This window comes from Mixophyes fleayi, chromosome 6, assembly GCF_038048845.1.
Source record: "Mixophyes fleayi isolate aMixFle1 chromosome 6, aMixFle1.hap1, whole genome shotgun sequence".
NCBI classification, from domain to species: domain Eukaryota; kingdom Metazoa; phylum Chordata; class Amphibia; order Anura; family Limnodynastidae; genus Mixophyes; species Mixophyes fleayi.
In genome coordinates this window covers 155208177-155213977 of record NC_134407.1, presented here as the reverse complement: position 1 = coordinate 155213977, position 5801 = coordinate 155208177, and the positions used below count along the sequence as shown (strand labels likewise).

At 39.2% G+C, this 5801-nt stretch overlaps 1 protein-coding gene across 1 annotated transcript in view; it reads left to right on the top strand.

Annotated features, from left to right (window-relative positions):
* The window catches only part of LIMD2 (LIM domain containing 2), a 43160-nt gene that overhangs the window by 5831 nt on the left and 31528 nt on the right, over positions 1 to 5801 (top strand). The gene's annotated exons all lie outside the window — the stretch shown is intronic.

Below are 5801 nucleotides of genomic sequence, written 5' to 3'. Positions count from 1 at the left end.
ATTATGGGTTGAAAAAAAAAAAAACCTTGACACTTTTTAACCTTTAGTGAGGTAAGTGTTTAATTTTTTTTTACAGCATTTCAGTGATGTTTGAAGCAAAGTGTAAGGGAAATAAGTAACCCTTGACATTGGGCTATGAGCTTAAATGTGTTGATCAAAACGTGAGCCCAACCCTCATATTTGTATTGTGGTAAATATATTTACAATTGTGCTAGCATTGACAGGTAAAAAATATCAAAGGGTTTATTGTAACAATATCAACATTTTGGTTCTTCTTGGAACCTTTTTCCAAGGCAATAAAACAAATGAAAGGCACAGATTTCTTTTCCCAAAGTGAGAGCATTCTTAACATTCACACAATTGCAAACGCCTGTTGTAAAGTGCATCAGCTGCTTTGCTGTCTTGTTTTGTGGCGTATATGCAGTTAAATAGTGATTTGAAAAAAAAAAGTATGGCGAGAATCTTTTGTATTCAAATTAATTATAACAGTATATTCATTAGTCAAAGTGGACATTTAGAAGTGGTGGTATGGAAAATGTAAGTGAATGGAATCTGATAGTTTTACAATGAAGACAATAGAAGAAGTTGCGGTATGGCATAATACCCTATACCAGCCTACTTTGACCACTGAGTATATTACTATAAATATTAGATGTAGCATATTACCAAATAAAGTGACAATTTATGTGTTCCCATAATAAATGCCTCCAGTACAAAAATCCAGTATAGAATTACAATACAAAAATACGGTGTTGCCCCTACATTTTAAAGATACAAACTCTGTCAATTATTTATGTATGTATGAAGATAATTATAATTTTTTATTTATTATTATTGTTATTATTTCTACTAGTACTAGCAGCATTTATTTGTATGGTGCCACAAACATGGCAGTAGTACAAACAAGGTAGTCAGATCTCACATAAGCAAACAAAAGTTCACAAAATGTACATGCCAAAAGGAGAACTGAATTGTGCGGATAACATGCAAGTAGTAATGCAAGAAAGGAAACCTAAATGAAGTATTTTTCCAAAGGGCAATTGCTGGGCAATTACATGGATGCCAAGGGTAGCCGAAGGTGACAAGGGTAGGAAGAAGTGGGGAAGAGGGGGGAGGGAGGCAACAAGAAGAAGGAAGGGTCTGCTTGTGAGAGCTGGCAATTGAAAGGGAATGGGGGGGTGGTTTAAGTGGAAAAATGAGGGGGTGACATGTACAAGGGAAGAAGGGTTATGGTAAGGAGGGGTAAGGCAGCGATTTGGTAGGAGTTTTGAGGGAGCGTTTAAACCAGTGGAGGCCGGAGGATCGTTTGATAGAACAAGGTAGCCCATTCCAGAGTGGGGAAGCAGTGCAAGAAAAGTCTTGGAGGTGGGAGTGAGATGAAGTGATCAGAGGGGAGGAGTGGTGAAAGTCATTGGTCAAGCGGAGGGGGCAGGAGAATGTGTCTAGGGAGAGAAGGCTAGAGATGGCAGGAGAGTGGGAAAGAGCTTTATAGGCAAGGGTGAGGGGTTTGAATTGAGGATGAGGAGCCAGGGGAGGGTTTCGCAGAAGGGGGGGGGGGGGGGAGGCAAAACCAGAGTGTCTTGATTGAAAGATCAATCCTGTTGCAGCATTAAGAAGAGATTGTAGAGGAGAGAAGCGGGTGTGGTGAGCCCAGATAGGAGAAGGTTTTTTTCTTTTGAAAGCCTTGAGCGTGCTTTCGTGTCCTAGTGCTCGAAAAAATAAGTGAGAAACCCCAAATAAAAAACGTGCACAAGGTTGCGGGTTCAGACCCTCCTCAAAAGAGGAAGGGTCCCTTGATCCCCGACCCCCAGATCCATAAGGACCCTTAGGGGGCAAGGGTCTTCAGACCCCCTTCGCCGCAAGGCTAGGGGGGTCCCTTTTGCCAAGGGTTTTACCCCAAGGCACCAGTTCTTCTGCCTCTCCCCGAAGGGGGAGACCTCAGAGGGGTTCAGGGAGATGGGAGCCACTAGGACCACACCGCCTCCCCTAGATCGTCAGGGGATCGGACCCATAAGGGATGCCGCAAACCCATCCAATCCGTGAGAAAAAACATAAAAAAGGCAAGTGACAAAACGGTGTAGAAAATAAATAGTGCCGTGCATAACGGCCCCAGCCTTCCGGCCGAGATGTTAAAAATTGTTCCTGCCCAGCCAAAAGGCCGGGGCAAGAAAAGGTGGTGGTAGCTGGAAGTGAGATTGTGCTCTGTGCCTTCGTGTCAAGTGAGGATGATTTAAACCTCAAGTGATATCGGCACCCCTGGGTCACCACTCCAGGGGCACTTTTTAAACTCAGGCTTCCAAGCTACCGGTCTTCTGGCCAGACCAAGCTTTCCCATGGTCTTTTCAGGTTGGGCGAGGCCTTACTCAGACAGGTACTCACTTGATCTTAGCCAAAAGGCCGAGAAGCGATAGATAGGAGAAGGTTGCAATAATTGAGGAAAGAGACGATCAGACCAATATTTGTGTGTATGTCTGTGATAAAAGGGAATATATATATAAATCTATATATACTACTTTTTCATGGCTCGTGGTTATGGTTAATTGCACAGGTAGGTGCAGTTGATTTAAATATTTTACATACTCCATGAGTTCATTGTCTCGAAGCAAATAAATAGTCTACAAAACAGGTGTGTGTTTAGTATGTGCTTCTTTTCAAAATCTATGTATTAGCATAAACAGCTGCTGTGGCCTTGTCCATTATGGCACCAGATACCTATAAATAATAGTGTTCATTTGAGAAAAAGTAACTATATTTCAAAGTACAATTGAAAAATTGTAATTAATGATGTAAAGGTGGACCAGATTACACTTTTTTTTAATGAAATATCATCAATATCAATGTCTACACTTAATGGGAAACAAAAACATTGCTATAGTTCTAACTACTTCATAATAATAATAACAATATAATAAGAGATGAGGTTTTGCATATGTTGCTTAAATCTACCAATGACCCAAATTCAGATGATTGAAGTCATGCAGTTCACACTGCCGGAGACAGAGACGGCAGTTTCAGTTCTGTTTATAAGAATTCACAGAATTCATTTCAATAACAGTTTTGTCCTTGTAATTGTACATTCAGTTTGTTCAACAAAGCTATGAAATACGATAAAAAAGCTTAATCTAGCAGCTACACTTCATCTTCCAACTGCTTGCATTCCAGAGCTATAGAGACAAGAAATTGCTTCATTTCAGGCAATAAATAGATCTTTGCAGAAATTCACCCCTACTAGGCCATTGAACATAGGTGTGCAGCAAAATGCTGGTCTGTTTTGCTTCATTTTCTTCAAGTTGCGACCAGAAGAGAGATCACTAAAGACTTGTGAACAAGTTGAATTGACGATAATGTGCAATAACCTTGGCATTGTTCATGTTCAGCATTTTATCGCATAAAGCCTGTTGAGTTTATGCAATGATAATTCACAATGTCTGGAAACCTGTCCTCACTTTTGCATAGAGCAGTGATCCCATTGGCCCATTGGTCTCCATTAGAATGTATGGAAATAAGTTTGTAAATCGGCAACTGCGCATTGTTTATGGAGTCATTTTATGTCTGAAAGATATTCATCTCTTTGAGTTTTCACTCTAAAAGGTCTATTGATGAACAATCGCAAATTGCTCACATTAATTTTAATTTCTTATCGCCATGATAAGAAATTAATTAACGTGGCATTTATTAAAATTGATTATCTGGGACAGCGGCTCCGATCACTTTACTAACAGGTTTTTAATAGCCTGATTGAATTCGCGATATGGGAAGTATGTAGCCTGCTGGGGTGGGATCCGAAGATCCCTCTCCTTATGACGCTTTCCCCATACTATCTGAAGACTAACGCCATCTGAAGATGTCGTTAGCTACTGGGGTCAAGCTCCGAATTTCTGAGTTTGGTTAATAAGGCAAAATCGTATTCCTCATAGACACCTATAGGAATTGGATTTGCAACAGATATCGAAGATATCCTCTATTAATAAATAGCCTTGAAACTTGCGATCAATTTGGAGATTCATAAATAGGCCCCTACGAATGGTATTTGTCTGCTAAAGAGGAGATGGTCAGCATTATACCACTAACAAAAATGCAAAGCTGTGAAGTGTCGTTCAGGTCTGTTATCTCATCGAATTGAAGGGAACAGAAAACACAACTCTTTTCAGTTGCTAGAAAAAAATCTTCATCCGTGATTCCAACGTTGCATCACAGTGCTGCTGGATAACAGAATATCCTTAGCAGTGGAAACATATGTTTTTAAAATCCTGAAGTAATATGTCGGCTGCCTCTAAAATGCCACTTTGACCATTTCTCCATCGTGTAGAAAATGTTTGTGCTTTACAAGTATGTGGCTCGTCCATACTGTAGCTGCCTTTTGATTTACAGTTGGGCCTTGTAAATATGGTGAGCAGTCAGATACCATTTCAGTTCTTAGCCTTTCTTCTGTTAACAAGGAAGTCACTGTCGTACTCCCTGGGTAGACTTTCTCCCTTTCGTTGCAGGACTTACTCTTGATTGATGCAAACATTTTAAATTGGACATGGTAAAAATGAATCCATCCTCCCCCTCATTGTGAGACTGCTACGTCATCTGTTTCTTGGCTCTTCATACACTACTCATAAATAGTTCAATATGTGCCACTTCCACAGCAGAAGAATTGAGCTGTGTCCAGACAAAATAGATGTCCTGTTCCGCCAGTTCCGGAGTAGAAATATAGACTATTGATTATTACATGCACCTCTTCAAGTACAACAACCATATGCAATTAACCAGATATAAATAGACAAACCCATTGCCATCACAACAATATTTGAAGGTGGTGCATGAAGTTGGAAAAACCCTACAAATGCAGGTGCTAATTTATTTAATATTGCAAATAAAAATAATTTTAAAGACATTTGAATACATAAATATCTTCACCTATAATAACTATACTTGGCAAACAACACAGCGGCTAATGCTGATATTCAACTAATACACATATCCATATTTCAGAAAGTACACATGTAATATGCAGCTAATAAATATATTTATAAAATATGCTGCTAACACATTTAATAAAATACATATGTAAATATACAGCAAATACACTTTTATAAAATACACAGCTAACGTATTTATCTTCAATTTCATATACAAATACATGAAGGCAAATTCTGTATCTATATGAGTTAATAATAATTTACAACAAGATGTTTTTGTAACTTGTAGAACTTTTGTTTATTGTTACTTAGGACAGTTAGATTAGATTTTGTTCATTTCCTCACACTCTTTAGCAGTGCTTTGCCTCTGTTCATATCTTCTGGCCCTGTTACAACTTCCTCCACTCACCTCCTCCTCTTTTCTTCATGAGCTCAATCTATGTCCTGTTCACTCATCCTCTTTTCTGTTCCATCAGCCCCATGTGTATAACTGTTGTCCAGCTCTTTAAAAAATAAAAAAAAAAATCCAACAGAGCTATAAGCCACTCAGCACACAGGCCCTGTAGAGTTTGCAGCTATTGTATCCACAATAGTTCCTCCTTTGTTTCTGCCTGATTGTAGATTCTTGCACACTCAAACAAAACAAGTAATCAACTCAAAAGTGGGCCGATCACCTACACCCAATGGTGGCAGCTATTTTGCGGTCAGACCAGTGGTTGATGTGAGTTGGTAAACGATGGCATGCCACACCACCACTTCTCTTAATGCTTTGATTGTAAAACTATCAAATTCCATTTTCATTTTTTATATCACCACTTCTAAATTTCCACCTCATCATCATCATCATCTATTTATATAGCGCCACTAATTCTGCAGCGCTGTACAGAAACCTCG